This window comes from Neoarius graeffei, chromosome 21, assembly GCF_027579695.1.
Source record: "Neoarius graeffei isolate fNeoGra1 chromosome 21, fNeoGra1.pri, whole genome shotgun sequence".
NCBI classification, from domain to species: domain Eukaryota; kingdom Metazoa; phylum Chordata; class Actinopteri; order Siluriformes; family Ariidae; genus Neoarius; species Neoarius graeffei.
This window is the reverse complement of record NC_083589.1, coordinates 14,110,157-14,130,051: the sequence shown is the minus strand read 5'-3', so window position 1 is coordinate 14,130,051 and position 19,895 is coordinate 14,110,157.

The following is a 19,895-nucleotide window of genomic DNA, read 5'->3' as shown; positions in this document are numbered from 1 at the left end:
CAGCGTTACGTGGAAAAGTGTTCCAGGTTGGGGATTGCAGATCCGTACAACTTGCCGCAATCCTTGTTCAGGGAAATTCGGAGCTGCGGTGCCGGCGATTTGCCCGATCTGGCCTACCACGACATTTACAATTTTCTTGTTAATTGTGAATCGTGTTACGCTGGCAAAGCCCTCAAAGCTTACAAGAGCCTGGAAGCTTATAAATATTTTGTTGCGGGATGGGTCTCTCAACTGTATCTCTGGAAGGTCCCGAAGAAGAATGTCTACTTGATAACCTCACGGGTAAGTGGCATTAAGACGTTTATCATAAAGAGACTATGCAGGACGTTTTATCTTAAGAATGTTTGTAATCTAAACTCAGTTCCAGATAATGACAGGGTTGTAAATATTTATGTATGTTTTTGTCTGAAAAACAGAAAATCAGAAAGCCGCGCATGCCTGCGCGGAAGCTGCGCAAATGTGCGCAGCTTTCTAACCAACTGCCTTCTTCTCATACTAATACTTCCTATGTTTCATGGACTGTAACAGCATTTGCTCATTTAGTAATTTTAATACATAATTTACTTTGATGAAATTATTCAGGCACTCCAACGCCCCCCTAAAAAAAAAATCGGATCTGCGCGATTCAGCCGTGAAAAAGGCGCATCCGCTGTTTGCATCCCTGTTAAAATTCATAGGTTAATCGACTTTAACCGGCTAATGAGGCTCGGTGGTCGGTCAAGATTTTTTTTAGTTTTCGCCATCCCTACTATGGATTGGCCTTTCAAAGGCATATATGAGCCAAAAAGATAAAACATTGTCATAGACTAGGCCAGGGTAGTAGGGCTAGGCATAGCAATTTTAAACGTTAGAGACTGTCTAGTTTCTAAGTATGCAGTTATCATTCAATCCGAAAATCAACTTAACAGATGTACTAGGAGTATTGAATTAGAAGATTACACCTACCTGATATGAAGTGTTCACTACAAATTCGGCTGGTAGAACTGGGGTTCCAGTTTTCTCTTTGCACAGCGGACACCCATTTTGCACGTCTCTCCTCATCTGTGGGGAATCTATAAAATGACAGGCCCTCCTTTTGGCTCTGTCTGTTGGTACAACCAAATGCTGAACAAGATATAACCATTCTCTAAAGATCTACTCCCACACACTTGATAATTAGAACGGGTTCATCTAAGTTCTATGCATGACCTTGCCGTCCAAAATGGCGGATAAACAAATATCACGTGACCTCGTGACGTCACGTGCACGCTCTCTATATTCAGCTCAGCACTACACTCAAGCAGCAAATGTACTACACCAGTAAGCACTATGACCAAAGTAACTATGCACCACACTCAAACAACAAGTATACTATATCACTTCAGTGCTATAGTCAGTTTGAATCCACTACGCTCACATAAAACTTCATAGCACCACACCACACAAGCTTGTATGACCGACACACTTGCCAAGCCTGAATGGCATAAGCTAGGAATAAGCCCTCACAACCCCTTGTGCTTCCCCACCCCGGCTGACAAAAGTGGGAAAAGGGAATAAACCTCGCGAATAAATATATGAATAAAAAAAATAAACTAAACAAAAGTGGAGGTGGTTTTACAACACACTATAACAAGGCATTTCACAGGGGGCCTTATGCTGATGGCGATTAGTCTACCCTAAAGGGCATTAAACAGGCCCACATTAGCTTTTAAAATAAACTTTACAATGGGAAAAACAGTGACTACAATAGGCTCCTGCAATTAACAAAAGATCTCAATTAATCACCTGTTCATCAGGACAACATTCACAGAATACATTTAGACATGTTAATATACATAAAACCCATGTAAACATTAGGCTACCTGTTACTGTTACGCTGGCGTCATACCATACAGGCAGGAACAGTCTTTGGCACAATTAACTACAAAACAACAATTGCATGTTCACTACCGTGACATTCATACATTTCCCCATTTCTGTTCAAATAGTTAGACTTTATTAAAGACATAAAATTTACCTTCTTACAATCCTCACTACGCATACCAGTAGACTATCCTTTTTCACTTAGACGTCGCGTGGGTCAGGGAACTACAAGTTAAAATGCTCGTGATTAACAAATGAGCTCCACTAAGTATTATGAGCAGCAATGGACATGTTTTGATACTTTTGGTACTGTGTTGTTACTAGGGACTGCTATCACAAGCCAGGAAAACAGCTGGACTTACTTAAATACTGCAAGGTAGATAAACAAGTAAGCCTGCATTCTATGTTGATTAACGTAGCATAAACTGTGTTAAAAGATGTTTCCCTTACCTGCTCTACATTATATCACCGCCGGCAAACGCTGCACGCCAACAGTGCTCTCACCACTGCTGTGTTGACAGATTTCAGACAGAGTGGGCCCATGTTACAGGCTAAACTAATCTACTTGCATTTCCTCCTCACGTGAGACAATTGAACGTCAGGTGACTCGCTAAACTCCGTTTCTACCCGTGTTCCTGATTAGGTGTGACTAATTACATGGCTTAAAGGCTTCTCCCACTCATCACACTACTATTGACCTTTAAAGCACTGAATGGTCTCGCACCATAATACCTGAGTGAACTTCTGGTCCTCTATGACCCGCCACGCTTACTTAGATCAAAAGGTGCAGGCTATCTGCTGGTACCTTGTATAGTGAAGGCTACATCAGGGGGCAGAGCCTTTTCTTACAAAGCCCCACAGTTATGGAACAGCCTTCCAAGTAATGTTCGGGAATCAGACAGTCTCAGCGTTTAAGTCTAGGCTGAAAACATATCTGTTTAGTCAAGCCTTTTGTTAATGGTGTTTATGAGATAAAAGTGTAGATCTGGAAGGTCCTCAGACAGAGTGTTTTGGTAAACTGGAATGTATGGATGCTGTCAGTCCCCCACTCGCTTGCTCAATCGAGTTTGTTGATGGTATAGTGGCTGGCTGCTTTATGTCCTGGGGCTCCCTCATGCCTATGTTACCTTCTGGTTTTCCCCTTTTAGTTATGCTGTCATAGTTAGTTGCTGGAGTCCCTGCTTGTACTCAGTGCAATATGTATACTGTTCCTACTTTTTCAGGTAACATTGGGCATACCTAACAACCTGTCCCCCCCCCAAAAAAAAAAATCTGTCCCTCTGAGTCACATGTCGGTCCTGGGATCGAGATGCTGACCTCTTCTGCTCCTCGGACCTGCCTGATCCATCCTAGTGCCCTGTGTCTGGTTGGAGTCTCATCACATCGCTCCTGTGGAGGACGGCCGGATGTGGACAGTTGAAAGTCACACCTGGAGGATGCTCCGGACACTTACAGTAATACTTTTATGGCTGAGGACTACAGTTGACTGTAAAACTGACTTAAACTGACTTAATGTTAAAACTGTTAATGTTATAGTCATGTTGTCTGTTGTTGCCCAAATGAGGATGGGTTCCCTTTTGAGTCTGGTTCCTCTCGAGGTTTCTTCCTCATGTCATCTGAGGGAGATTTTCCTTGCCACCGTCGCCACAGGCTTGCTCATTGGGGATAGATTGGGGTAAAATTAGCTCATGTTTTAAGTCGTTCAAATTCTGTAAAGCTGCTTTGTGACAATGTTTATTGTTAAAAGCGCTATACAAATAAACTTGACTTGACTTGACATGAGACTTCTGCTTCCAGTGGATAGGAGCAGAAAATAAAACATGTTCAGAGAGAAGTCTATCATGTCACAGTCCTGGCCAGATGCACCCCTTCTTTCTCTGTGTGTGTGTGTGTGTGTGTGTGTCTTTGCAGTGACACATGGGCTGCGCGTGATTCCTGACTGATTTCAGCACACCTGAACCTCATCTCCTGCCAGTATTTAAACCCCAGTGTCACTCCAGAGCTCCCCAAGTTTGTTGTTCCAGCCATTGTGGTAGCATGTGTACTCGGCGTCTCTTTTTACTCACTATTCTTTTGCCACTTGCTCTTCCTCATTGCATTTTCTTGTCCTCTTTTTATTTGAGGAACCTTGCTTGCCGTCAGTCCACTGGCCAACCGCCCACCTGCTAATGCTCTTCTCTCCACACATGTTCCGCACTAAATTGCTTTTCCCAGGGGCGTTTCTAGCTATTGAAAAGACGAGGGGCTAAGTCATGTTTTCCTGTGGCTTGTATTTTTTTATGGGAGATTTGCATAGATAGGTTGGGAAGGTTATACTGTAAATAAATGAGGGAATATCTTGGAGGAAAGTTCATCCCTCTAATGCAGTTCCACAGACTTGGTAAGGAGCACTGAAGATATTCTGGAGACTCATGGTGGCCTCACTACTAAGACACTAAATTTTGGTTTTAATTTGTCACCCATCTGTACCACAGCCTCTCATATCTTATTGCGTGATTCTGTAATTTGTAATTCACTCACCTCTCCACTTTCTACACGCTGTCCCTGCTCCCTGCCTATCACCTGGGGCAGCTGTCCCTGCTAAGACAAAAGAAATTTCCAAATAAAAATACTTTCATTAATGTAAATGTTATACTGTAGTGATTGAGAGATTAAAATGGTATCTGAAACATTTATAGTTCTAATTGATTTATAATTCTAATTACAAAGTCGGATAGCTTATTTCTTCTTTCTGTAATTTGTTTTCACTCCTCTCTCCACTGCCTATCACTACTTTGATTTATGTGTTGCGTGAAGAAGTGCAGTAGTAGACTGACTGACTGTGCTTGTTTGAAATAAGAATGAAACCACTGCTGGTCTCATTTGAAATAACAATGCCACTGGCTTTTCCCCATTTCAGCATACCTTTTACTTTAGTTCCCGACTAGCTTATTGGATAAGCATTGCGCTCCCGCCACACGGACCCGAGTTCAATCTCTCACTTTCTAAATCTCACTCCTCACTCTCCCACACTAAATCTTTTTCTTCTTTTGGCTGCTCCCAATTAGGGGTCGCCACAGTGGATCTTTCGTCTCCATCGCTCCCTGTCTTCCACATCCTTCTCTACCACACCTGCCACTTTCATGTCCTCTCTCACCACATCCATGTATCTCCTCTTTGGCCTTCCTTGTTTTTGTGTGCCTCGCAGCTCCATCCTCAACATTCTCCTTCCAACATGCTCTGCATCTCTTCTCAGGATGTGCCCATACCATCTCAGTCTCATCTCTCTTCACTTAATTCCCAAGCTCTCCACATGTGCTGTCCCTCTGATGTGCTTGTTCCTTATCCTGTCCAACCTTGTCACTCCCATTGCAAACCTTAACATCCTCAATTCCGCCACCTCCAACTTTGCCTCCTATCTCTTCAATAAGGGTACTGTCTCCAATCTATACATCATAGCTGGTCTCACTACTGTCTTATACATCTTACCTTTCACTTTTGCTGGGACTTTCCTATCACAAATGACTCCCGAAATCCTTCTCCAACTGCTCCACCCTGCCTGCATTCTCCCTCACCTCACTATCACAGCCCCCATTTTCCTGCACAGTTGACCCCAGGTACTTGAATTCACCAACTTTCTTTACAGCTACTCCTTGGGTGGTGTAGTGGTTAGCACGGTCGCCTCACAGCAAGAAGGTTCCGGGTTTGAACCCAGCGGCCGGCGAGGGCCTTTCTGTGTGGAGTTTGCATGTTCTCCCCGTGTCTGCGTGGGTTTCCTCTGGGTGCTCTGGTTTCCCCCACAATCCAAAGGCATACAGTTAGGTTGATGTGGGGCGGCCTTGGACTGAGGTGCCCTTGAGCAAGGTACCTGACCCCTGACTGCTCCCCTGGTGCTCTGGTGTGGCTGCCCACTGCTCTGAGTGTGTGCGTGTGTTTACTGTTTCAGATGGGTTAAATGCAGAGGATGAATTTCACTGTGCTTGAAGTGTGCATGTGACAAATAAAGGTTTCTTTTTGCATCTTCATTACACTCTCATCCCCATTCTCATTGATGCACATGTATTCTGTTTTACTCCTGCTCACCTTCATTCCTCTTTGTTCCAATGCATACCTCCATCTCTCCAAACCCAACTCAACCTCCTTTCTACTTTCACCACACATCACAATATTATCCGCAAACAGCATGGGGACTCTTGCCTCACTTCGTCCGTCAAGTGATCCGTCACTATGACAAACAAGAAAGGACTCAAAGCAGATCCTTGATGAAGTCCCACCTTCACTTTGAACCATTCAGTCGTTCCAACTACACACCTCACTGCTGTTTCACTGTTCTCATACATGTCTTGCACCACTCTAATATACTTCTCATTCACGCCACACTTTCTCATACAATACCATAACGCCTCTCTCGGCACTCTATCGTGTATGCCTTCTCCAGGTCTACAAACACACAATGTCTGGCCTTCCCTGTACTTCTCAACATTCTTAAAGCAAAAATTGCATCCGACGTGCTCTTCCTTGGCATAAACCTGTACTGCTATTCACAGATTGCTACCTCTCTTCTCAATCTTGCCTCCAATACCCTTTCCCATAACTTCATGATGTGGCTCATCAATTTTATTCCTCTGTAATTACTGCAGCTCTGTACATCTCCCTTATTCTTGTATACTGGGACTAGCACTCTTTCTCCATTCATTCGGCATTTTCTCATTCTCTAGGATCTTATTAAACAATCTTGTTAGGAACTCCACAACCGTCTCACCCAAACATCTCCAAGCCTCAATCGGGATACCATGTGGTCCAACTGCTTTTCCAGTCTTCATTCTTTTCATGGCTGCCCTCACCTCATCCTTACTAACCAACTCTGCTTCCTGATTTGCTGTCTCCAATGAATCTGACCTTTTCTCTCTTGGATTCTCCTCATTTACTAAATCCTCAAAGTCCTCTTTCCACCTTCTTAATACACTCTCTTTGTTTGTCAGCACATTTCCATTTACATCTTTGTTTGTCAGCACATTTCCATTTACATCTTTCATCATTCTTACTTGCTATACATCCCTCGCGTCCCTGTTTCTCTGCCTAGCTAGTCTGTACAGGTCTTTCTCTCCTTCTTTGGTCTTCAGTCTTTCGTAGAACTCCTGGTATGCATCTGCTTTCGCCACTGCTCTTTTTGCCTTCTTTTTCGTCTCTCTGTATAACTGCCTGCTTTCCTCATCTCTCTGATCATCCCAATTCTTCTTTGCTAGCCTCTTCTGTTTTATAATTTCCTGCACTTCTTTGTTCCACCACCATGTCTCCTCGTCTTCCTTCCTCCTTCCCAATGACCACCCTAGCACCTTCCTTAGTGCCTCTTTTACTAGTATAGCAGTAGTATCCCAATCTTCTGGCAGACTTCCATTACCACTCAATGCTCATCTCATTTCTTCCCTAAACCATACCTGTCAACTTTGAGGTTTGAAAAAAAGGAATATTTCCCAGATTTTTAACTCAAAATAAGGGAAAATTTCGGAAAGTCGGTAATCTAACTGACTTTTCTTCACAAAATTAAATTCGTCCTGCCATTTGGGCAAGTAGCGGCAATACACGTTTTTTGGTTTTGCCTCGCTCCTTTCTTTATTCATGTCTTTAGTCTCGCCGTCTACTGAAACTCGCTCCCTGAGGACAGTGCTTGAAGTGGAAAAAAAGAAGTGCAGGAACCCTGATTTTCTGAGAATGCCATCCCGGTCATTCAAATAAGTTCAAATCAAGTTCAAATTTTTTAATTGAAAACTTCACAGTTTTTGTATTGCCTTCACGCATTTTGCAAAACTTGGCTCATAAGGACAATGCTCTACTCTTTTCATCTGTTGTTGTGCTACAGTATTTGTTGTTTGAACAGATGTGTTTTCACAATGACACTCTGAGATATTATTTTTGAACGAAGTGTCTTAGTTTGTAGACAGCTGGAGTAAAAACAAATCAGAACTAAGAACCACAACCATATTGTCAAGTTGTGTATGATTTTCCCCAGTTTTGTGCCCCAACTTCAAAAGAGCTTTGGTCACACAAGGAACACTCAGTTTTTCCCCTTTTTTGTGTTTTTTATTGAAGTTCAAAGGTGATGAAGGGGTTGATTAGGGCTTGATTAAGTTGATAACCTTCAGAACAACAGAAAAACATTGCATCATTTTAAGTTTAAACTAATAAAAACAAGTCATCACAACATTACTTTAAGTTTCAAAAATAAAAAATGAGTAATTAGTGCACGTATTGCACTAAAAGAAAAGCAAAAGAAGGTTTAACACCTTTAAGTTTACTAATCACATACATAAACGCCTTTAAGTTTAACGAAGTTCACTAATCACCAAACCGCTCTCACGGTGCGCTCACTGGATGCGACCCAGAGCATGGAAAGGACGCGGCCAATAACAAGAAGGCGCTGCTCAACGTGCTGCGCACAGCTGCTCAGCTCGCGCTGATTTTTTGGCGAAGCGTGATAAAGGCTGTACAGCTTGTCGAAGAAGATCTTAAAGTTGTTCATGCCATTGATCTGCTTTAAAACATCCCCAGCTGCTAATTCAAGCCTGTGGTTGAGGCAGTGCCAGACAAACAAATGGGGAAACTTCGCACACAACTGCGCTGCCACTCCGGTGAAAATAAAGAAGTGCAGGAACGCAGTTCAAGCCCTGCCTGAGGAAAGAATTATGACCATGTTTTAGTTTTGTGAGAAGTTCCGAGCAGTGACCTTGGTCAGACTAGCGCTATGATTCTGACAGTCTTCTTCACAGACATGCAATTAAAATCAATGTGTAATTACTAGACTGCCACCTGCTGTACTGGAGAGGGCGGGGACGTGAATTCATGGCCCGAGTTCCTGCTGTAAACTCCTGTCAGAGGCGCGTCATGAATTCTGGACCTACCGACTTTTTTATATTGTGAAAATACGGGACTTTTATATAATGTGAAAATACGGGATATTTTCGGGAAAATAAAAAAAACGGGAAGACAGCGGGAAATAAGTCAAAATAAGGGATTTCCCGGGAAAAACGGGAGGGTTGACAGGTATGCCCTAAACTCCTTCTGATGTTCAACCTCTTTTAGTGTCCACCACTTAATCTTCAGCTCCACTATTTCACGCTTCCTCTTTTTCACTTTCAAGCTCATCCTGCACACAACCACTCAATGTTGTCTAGCTACACGCTCCCCTGCCATCACTTTATAGTCTCCAATCTCCTTCAGGTTACCCCTTCTGCAAAGTATGTAGTCCACCTGTGTAGATCTTCCTCCACTCTTAAACGTCACCCTGTGCTGCTCTTTCTTCTCAAAGTATGTATTAACTATTGCCAAATTCATCCTCTTTGAAAAATCAACCACCATTTGCCCTTCCACATTTCTCTCTCTTACACCATATCTGCCCATCATGTCCTCATCTCCTCTGTTTCCCTTGCCAAGATGTCCATTGAAATCTGCTCCTATCAGCATGCACTCCTCCCTCTGTATACTTTCTGCCACTTCATCCATCTTTTCCCAGAGAGACTCTTTCTCTTCATTCTCACATCCAACCTGTGGGGCGTATGCACACACAACATTGATTATGACTCCTTGAATCTCCAACTTCATGCCTATCACTTTGACACCCTCTTCACATCAAATCACACTGTTGACCAACTCTCCCCTCAAAACAATACCAACACCATTTCTCTTTCCATCGACTCCATAATAAAACAATCTGCATCCACCTCCAATGTTCTTGGCCTTGCTTCCTTTCCACCTCGTCTCCTGCACACACAAAATATCCAACTTCCGTCTTTCCATCATACCTGCTAACTCTCTCACTCTGCCAATCAACGTTCCCACATTCAGTGTTCCTGCCCTCACTTCTAAGCTCCTTCCCTTCCATCCTCTCTCCTAACATGCCTCCCCCCTCTCTTTTTCCTTCTCCATTTTGGTGCAACAATAGCATACTTTCCACCAGCACCCTGTTGACCAATAGTACCGGAGGCAGGCGTTGTTAACCCGGGCCCCAACCGATCTAGTATGGTATTCTTTTCAATCTGCATGTTAGAGTTAGCACAGTTTTACGCCAGATGCCCTTCCTGGCACAACCCTCTCCAATTTATCCGGACTTGGGACCAGCACCAAGAGTACGCTTACAGTGGTGCTTGAAAGTTTGCAAACCCTTTAGAATTTTCTATATTTCTGCATAAATATGAGCTAAAACATCAGATTTTCACACAAGTCCAAAAAATAGATAAAGAGAACCCAGTTAAACAAACAAGACAAAAATATTCTACTTGGTTTTATTCTACTTATTTATTGAGGAAAATGATCCAATATTATATATCGGAGAGTGGCAAAAGTATGTGAACCTTTGCTTTCAGTATCTGGTGCGACCCCCTTGTGCAGCAATAACTGCAACTAAACATTTCCAGTGACTGTTGATCAGTCCTGCACACCGGCTTGGAGGAATTTTAGCCCATTCCGCCAGACAAAACAGCTTCAATTCTGGGATGTTGGTGGGTTTCCTCACATAAACTGCTTGCTTCAGGTCCTTCCACAACATTTTGATTGGATTAAGGTCAGGACTTTGACTTGGCCATTCCAAAACAGAAATTTATTCTTCTTTAACCATTATTTGGTAAAATGACTTGTGTGCTTAGGGTCATTGTCTTGCTGCATGACCCACCTTCTCTTGATATTCAGTTCATGGACAGATGTCCTGACATTTTCCTTTAGAATTCACTGGAATAATTCAGAATTCATTGTTCCATCAAAGCCTTCCTGGCCCAGATGCAGCAAAACAGGCCCAATCCATGATACTACCACCACCATGTTTCAGAGATGGGATAAGGTTCTTATGCTGGAATGCAGTGTTTTCCTTTCTCCAAACATAACTTTTTGGTTTAAATGAAAAGCGTTCTATTTTGGTCGCATCCATCCGCAAAACATTTTTCCAATAGCCTTCTGGCTTGTCCACATGATCTTTAGCAAACTGCAGACGAGCAGCAATGTTCTTTTTGGAGAGCAGTGGCTTTCTCCTTGCAACCCTGCCATGCACACCATTTTTGTTCAGTGTTCTCCTGATGGTGGATTCATGAACATTAACATTATCCAATGTGAGAGAGGCCTTCAGTTGCTTAGATGTTACCCTGGGGTCCTTTGTGACCTCGCTGACTATTACACACCTTGCTCTTGGAGTGATCTTTGTTGGTCGACCACTCCTGGGGAGGGTAACAATGGTCTTGAATTTCCTCCATTTGTACACAATCTGTCTGACTGTGGATTGGTGGAGTCCAAACTCTTTAGAGATGGATGGTTTTGTGACTTTTTCCAGCCTGATGAGCATCAACAATGCTTTTTCTGAGGTCCTTAGAAATCTCCTTTGTTTGTGCCATGATACAATTCCACAAACGTGTTGTGAAGACCAGACTTTGATAGATCCCTGTTCTTTCAATAAAACAGGGTGCCCACTCATACCTGATTGTCATCCCATTGATTGAAAACACCTGACTCTAATTTCACCTTCAAATTAACTGCTAATCCTAGAAGTTCACATACTTTTGCCACTCACAAATATGTAATATTGGATAATTTTCCTCAATAAATAAATGCCCAAGTATAATATTTTTGTCTCTTTTGTTTTACTGGGTTCTCTTTATCTACTTTTAGGACTTGTGTGAAAATCTGATGATGTTTTAGGTCATATTTATGCAGAAATCTAGAAATTTCTAAAGGGTTCACAAACTTTCAAGCACCCCCAGTGGCTGTATTATTCTCCCACACTTGACTGTAAATAGACATGCACTATAGATAGTTTTCACTGACGTCACGGCATTCCGGGGAACGCCCCCCCAGCTGCCATCTTGGAGGGCAAACAAAACGGACCATCACCACTACTGGCTACGTTATCTCAGACGAATTTATGAAGTTATATAGTCAGTTTTCTAAAATAAAGATCAATGTCGGTAAAATCAAGCAAACAGAAGTATATAGATACATTAGACGACATCTCACGACAACGGTATGCAGCCAAACTGGCCTTGACTGGGGGAATTGACCCCTACGAAGTGGACAAAGATGCATTTTCAAGTGACTATGCAGGGCTGCCAAAGCCTGCTCCAAAGCCTGAAACTGACTTCATCAAACTTTAAAGGCTGTCTGATATATACAACTTTATATATTCACAGCGCGCCTTTTGGTGGATGCCGCCTGAATCGCACAGATCCGGGTTTTTTTTTTTTTAGGGGGGGCGTTGGAGTGTCTGATTATAATTTCAAAGTAAATTCTGTATTAAAATTACTAAATAAGCAAATCCATTACAGTCCATGAAACAGGAAGTATAAGGATAAGAAAAAAACAGTTTAAATCGGGAAGCTGCGCACATTTGCGCAGTCCTGCACACCGCTCGGGCTGCACAAATGTGCGCAGCTTCCCGATTTAAACTGTTTTTTTTCTTATCCTTATACTTCCTGTTTCATGGACTGTAACAGATTTGCTTATTTAGTAATTTTAATACAGAATTTACTTTGAAATTATAATCAGACACTCCAACGCCCCCCCCCCCCCCCGGATCTGCGCGATTTAGGCGGCATCCGCCAAAAGGCGCGCTGTTTGCATCCCAAACACAAATCAAATCATACAGAATAGACCTAAAAATTTTTTCAAAAATGACCCTTGCGTGAGTGAAGTGACAAGTGTCAAATAGAAACGTGACAAATGAGCGATATTAAGTGTACATTACAATGTAAACATACACTCAGCGGTTCCAGTTAGGCATTCTCCAGAGATTGTTTACACGATGTTTTGGTTTCCAAAAACAAACTTAAACACAATTGATTGTTTATTTAAACAACTTACCACTTATAAAATGATCGGAGCAGACTTTGCTGTGTTTGGAAGGCTGATAATCCTTGCGGTTGATTCTCGCAAGCCATAGATTTCTCCTTTGTATGCTGAGTTTGTTTGCTCGCCTTCGTGCTCCTGTACAGTGGGAATTCCATAAACGCTCTGCTTGACTTCATCATCTGACCTATTACGACAGCTGTGAATACAACAGGTGTGCATCATTGCTAGCTTTAAATAGTAGTAATGTAACTATAAATGTAAATAATATATAAATGAATGTAACTTGCATGCTACAATGTGTGCTCAGTGACCCGTACGGTAAGCTAGCCCTCCAAGATGGCCACCACCAGGGAATCCCCGACTCTGTGATGTCATGTGAAAACTATCTATTGACCATATTCTGTGTTATGTCCTGCATTTAGGTTCAACAGAAGCTATTGCTAGCAGAATGAACTGACAGAATGAACTGCAGTGGGTTTCCTGAAGGCTTCTTAATGCTAATAGTATCTTAACTGCCTCTTAAGAACCATCGTTAATCTAACATGGTTTTTCCAAACACCATCATAGCATCTTCACTCTTTCACAACAAAGAACGTCTAAGATCTCGCTCACACCTGAATACACAATGCGCATGTACCTCCGAGGGACTCTGATACTTCGTTTACACGTAGCCGGGTATTTATGAAAACGGGTATATTCTCCTCCCCCGTACTAGAAAATAATTCCGTTTACACAATGCTCAAAAACAGCCAGGGAAGGCTGTCAAAAACATGTCAAACAAATAGAAAGCCAACCAGAGATCTGAAAGCCAAGGAGGAGGGATCGTCAGATCACAATGCTAAAACTCCATTTTCCCCATAACACAGAGAAAACTCCCTTTTCCACTATTTACACGCAGGCATGAGAACGGAGTTTTCACAAATCTCCACTTTGCCCAGAGTTTTCGAAAGCAGCCGTTTTCAGTGACTGAAACCTCCGTTTACGTGTAAATGATGGGTGCAACCGCATAAATATCCGTTTTTATAGATACCCGGCTACATGTAAATGGGGTCTGACAATCAACGGGGGAAAACTGTTGTTGAATATGCTGCCTGTATTCAATTCTTTTTCTTGTAATAATTAACTCAATTTACTGCAAGTACATTGAGTTAATTATTAAATAACACTGACTATATTTCAATATGTTATGGAATTGTGTATTAAATGACATATGTTACATTGATATTGCCACATTTTAATTAAATTTAACTCCATTAGTAGGTAAGGTATCTAATGTCATGTCATAAATGAGACAAATTGCTGCAGCTGTAACATTGTAGGGCATATAAGGGCATAAAACAGAAAGACAAAACGTTGCCAACTTAGCATTGGGGATAACAGGTGAAATAATTATAGCTGCACTCCAGCAAATCCACTCTGAAGCTCCACTTGTCTGGCCAGCAGGTCTACTTTTGTTCATTTAAGGGCCATCCACTTTTGATACTGCTGCTCCCTTTGGTTATGCAAGTCTCAGAGCAACTGGAGCCACTCCTTCCCAACGTTGAACAGTTCCTGGCTGCAGTGACACTCTCAGCCAGCTGTACTCTCACTGCCTGCAGCCTGGGAAGTGGTCAGCTGAGAGGGTCCAGGGGCTGAGGAGGCAGCAGGATTATGAGGACTACACTGCACTACATGCGCACTGCAGTCTGGGGAGGGGTAGGCAGGTGATTGTATAGATAGCCCTCTCATATGCCAAATACCACTCAGCTGCATGCCAATTTGTAAAAGACATTATTGGGTAACAATGAAATGAGCGAGCAAAGAGAAGACAGACATTCAGGTTAATTATTAGGGCCCGAGCACCGTTCGGTGCGAAGACCCTATTGTTGTTCAAAGGATTATTATTATTATTATTATTATTATTATTTTTCTGTCACGTTTGGCCTTATTTGAGGCATTTCCCATGCATGAAAACTCATGAAATTTGATACACACATCAGTTATTGTAACCGCTTCTCAGCCACAGATGGTTGGCCTCGGGCATGGCCCAGGGACTTCATAGCGTCCCTTTTTCCATTTCCCATTGAAATGAATAGGTAGAACTTTGGAGTGATGTCAGAAGGCCATTTGGAGTGATGATGACACATGGTCATTTTTAACATACTTCTCCTAGACGGTTCATCAGATTCATGTCAAACTTGGCAAACATGATGCTAAGATATTGCTGAAGTTGAATTGCGAAGGGATTTTTGATATGTTGTAATATGTTGAAATATTATAACATATAATATGCCAAGATATTGCTGAATGTTGAATTCAATATCTTGTAATATGATTCTGATTCTGTTACAATTCTGTGCACACTCATACTGAGTCCGTATATTACACATACACATGATCAAATACACACACAAACACAAGTACATACATACATACATACAGAATTACAAATATAACCCTAAGCAAAAAAGTTAGAAAGTTGAACCTTAAACATATTGTTAAATGGAAAATGTACACACAATAGCTTCATGTGTACTAAAGTACGCTGGCATAACCTTTGCTTTTACACAGTACATGCATATTCTTTTCACATATACATGGTCTATTAATGTACCTGCTTCAGTGGTAGGTTCTAAAACAATCTGTGTGAATTGTATGGCTGCCATAAAGTCAATAAGGCACTGAGTTTTTAAAGCATCGTCATTAAAATCTCCCCAAATGACTATGTTATTACCTGCTTGGGATAATAGGTCAAGCAGATTTCCCAAATAGGATTATTGTGTGTGTGTGTGTGTGTGTGTGTGTGTGTGGAGATAGAGATAAGGAGGAAACACATGTATACATGTTTTGTTGGATGGCAGAATGTCCTGGGTTGCGGAACCACACGTGCGAGGGCCTGTCAAGGCTGCTAGCGCCTTTAATTATTAGGGCCCGAGCACCGTTCGGTGTGAGACCCTACTGTTTTTCAAAGGATTATTATTATTATTATTCTGTTGTGTTTGGCCTTATTTGAGGCATTTCCCATGCACGAAAACTCATGAAATTTGATACACACAGTCATTGCAACCGCTACTCAGCCACAGACGTTTGGCCCCGGGCATGGCCCAGGGACTTCATAGCCCCCCTTTTCCATTTCCCATTGAAATGAATGGGTAGAACTTTGGAATGATGATGTCATAAGGCCATTTGGAGTGAAATTACACGTTTTTTTTTAACGTACTCCTAGACGGTTCATCAAATTCTGAAGTTGAATTGCTAAGGGATTTTTGATATGTTGTAATATGTTGAAATATTATAACAGATAATATGCCAAGATAATGCTGAATGTTGAACTCGAAATCTTGTAATATGATTCTGATACTCTTTAGCCATTATGGGCCTGTCTGGTATAGCGCCACCAACTGGCCAAGGAAAGAATAGGGCTTTGAATATGTGTGTTTTGACACATGATGAATTTTAACATGATCCTCCTAGACAGTTCATGAGATTCATGTGAAATTTGTTATACGTGATGCCAAGATGTCGCTGATATTAAATTGCGAAGGGATTTTTGACATCTTGTAATATGTTGAAATGGCCTTATGATTTTAATATCTTGCCACATAAACAGGAAACGTGTCAGAAAGCCACAGTGCACTGACTGTATGGTCGGACACTTCTTACTTCAATAGATATTATGATTATTATGATAACCTGATGCCCAATGGGCCTGCCTGTTATAGCGCCACCACCTGGCCAAGCAGGAAATGTGCCAGAAATTGGCAATGCCTTAACTGATTGATCTGACACTTTACAAAATATTGTGTATTATGATTGTGATATTTGCATGTGTAATTCAGAGGCCTAGCACAGCGCCACCATCTGGCCAAGCAGGAAATGGGGAAAAAAATGTTCAATTCATTGATGGATTGATCTGAAACTTTACAAAATATTGGATATCATGAGTCTGATGATATAACATATACAATTCTGTGCACACTCATACACACACACACACACACACACACACACTCACAGTCATATGCATATTTATGCATACACACACACACACAAGTATACACTCACATGCACACGCAACATCTATGCGCACACTCTCGCTCTCTCCCCCTCTGACACACACACACACACACACACACACAAAATAATAGCAGAGCACCATACCTAAGAAAAAATGGTAAACCCATCGAGTCGATTTTTTGTGGTTTGTCCGTGTACCACCAGTCATACACACCGCCTAGTGGTCAGTGTTAGTAATTACCAGTCATACACACCGCCTAGTGGTCAGTGTTAGTAAGGGACTATCTGATCACTGTATGGTTCATCTTATCCCGTCCTACAGGCAGAAGCTGAAATCTGCTAAGCCTGTAGTTATGACAGTGAGGAGATGGTCCGATGAGGCCAAAGTGGAACTACAAGCCTGCTTTGACTGCACTGATTGGAGTGTTTTTGCGGCTGCAGCCTCAGACCTGCATGATACTGATACTGTGACATTTTACATCAGTTTTTGTGAGAATGTGTGTGCCTACCAAAACCTTCCGCATATACAACAACAATAAACTCTGGTTCACTGCAAAACTCAAGCAACTTCATCAGAACAAAGAAGAGGCCTACAAAAGTGGAGACAGAGTTCTGTATAATCAGAACAGAAACACACTGACAATGGAGGTGAAAGCAGCTAAGAGGAGCTATGCTGAGAAGATTAAAAACAGCCTTTCAGCAAACGATCCGACGTCAGTGTGGAGAGGCCTGCAGAACAGTACGAACTATAGACCCCTTTCACTGACGTCACCCGAAACCGGAAGTAAACAGACCCTGCGCCATTTTGGAAGACCAACAAACTCGTGATTAGGGGGAAATAACGGCAGCGGTATGTGAACCCACGAGAATAAAGTGGAGTGGCAAACGACTTAAACAAACAAATCTGAGCTGTTTTATTTATGATTTATTGGCCCAACAGTAGACTTGAAAGAAACCTGTGTGAGACTTGGCAAAAAACTGTGGATATAATGGATAAGTCTGTGCATGATCTGCAGACACTTTGAGGTAAGCAAACGCAAGAAATTCAGATTTAAAACATGCTAAATTGGCCCCAAGTTGATAACTGTACGAGGAGCAAGCCTCCCAGACTTCTACAATTTAATAATAATAATAATAATTTAGGATGGTTTGGGGCTTGCTCGCTGCTGCCAGGTTGGTTGTTGAGTAGCCTGACTGTTTTTTTTTTTTCTTGTGTGTGGTATCATTGTTGACGCGAGGTTGTTTTTTGAACATGCCAGTGCGGACATGATTTCCCCTGAAGAGTTATGACTTCAGACGCGATGCGTGTGTGGAGGTGTGGAGTCCGCGTGATATGTGCATAAGATAGGCTTCTCATGCGTTTGGAGATCCGCGCTCCGAGACAAGCGCAAGCGCAAGCACCCCCCCCCCCCCAAGGGGAAAAAAGGGACCCCCCGAAAATATCGGCATAGTTCGAACACTGAGTGTAGGCACTGGGTGTAAACAACAAATAGTTTACAATGTCTGGGTAGCAAACAGATGGCAGAATTGGTGTCCGGTCTTCCTTATGTTTCCATTCTCCCTTGCCGCGAGTCTTATCATATGGGTCAAACCCATCAATCACAGCCAGTTTCTCCACATACCGTGCCCTTTCTGCAGCTGGTAATGTACTCACATAACCAGATTTATCATCCATCATGTCACTTTACTCTCGCTCGTAGTTTGTTTTATATTGTGAGTGCATGTACTTGGTCTTCCAATATGGCGCCTAACAAAATCTCGCGGCGCGGTGACGTCATGTGAAAGGGGTCTATAGAGATCTTGCAGTCACGTGACCGGAAAGTACACAACCCCCATCTTGTCAGTCAAAAACACCGCTGAATACTGCTGCACTCGTGTACAGAATGGATCAATTTCAACCGATGGACTACACGGCTCATTTTTCTAATGAACAGATAACTAGATATGTCTAAAATAAGCGATCTACAGATTTGTGACCCTTATGGCTTTCCAGACGGAGTTTTCACGACCGGATTTTGAACTGCCAGCGGAATACCCGGATGTGTATGATTACCTCATCAACTTTCCCTCGCTGTTCAGTGGTGAAGCACTGCATGCTTATAAATCTCTGGACAGTTTTCTTTACAGAAATTCAGGATTTGTCAGCGACTCAGATGTGGCATCTTGTAAACAAGAAAATAATACTCATTGGATGGGTAAGTCACTTAAGTATTGAGTATAGCACTGACCAGCCGATTATAGAATAAGATAATTCCAAATCGTCCGTGTTGTTTACATGGATCTGGCGTTGGAGAGGTAGAGGCTTGGCAGTGGAGATTTGAGTGGCTGTTTTCTGAGCTTAGTCAACAGGCCGGCTCTGCCTGTAGCCTCGCTTTTGCTTCTGCTCCCGGCGCTGCCTCCTTCGCTTTGCTTCCAATAACAATCCACGGAGACCCCGCTGGTCTCGCCATCTTGTCCGGAATGTTTTTTTTTTTTCTCGTCCGGAATGTTGTGCATGCGATGGAAATCACTGCAAACCATCATTTTCTGCTGGAAACCAATGTCCAGTAAGTCCATACGGTTGTAGTGGATATTGAAGTCCGGTACAGATGAACAACACACAAAAATACACACAAAAAACATAAAAAACGTGCACAGGTAGGGAGAGCTTGTAGCCGCAGCCGTTGTAGTAGAATTGTATATAGTAGGGTTTTCCAGAAGAAAAGGTAGAAGTAAAAGCAGAAGTAGAACCAGAAGTAGAAGTAAAAGGTGGAATATGGCGTTTGACCGACACGATGGCATCCGTCACAATCTGGATCGGCTGTGACGTCACATGCAAGTGCTCCATAGGAGACCATCCACCAACACTGCAGTGAACCATCAACTGGCTGACGAGCTGAATGTGTTTTACTGCAGATTCGACACATTCACACCTCTCCCCCCTTCAGTCATTAAAGACCCATTTACGTCCCCTGCCATTCTGCCACCCCCCGCCTCTGACCCCCCCACCAGCACTCAAGATCTGTGAAGAGGATGTCTGTCAGCTTTTCCACAGACAGAAGATCAGGAAGGCACCTGGCCCAGATGGTGTGTCACCCTCTTGTCTGAAGGTCTGTGCTGACCAGCTGGCTCCCATCTTCACCCAGATCTTTAATAGATCACTGGAGCTGTGTGAAGTCCCCTCATGCTTCAAACGCTCCACAATAATCCCGGTTCCTAAGAAAACCAATATCACAGGACTGAACGACTACAGGCCTTTTGCCCTCACATCTGTA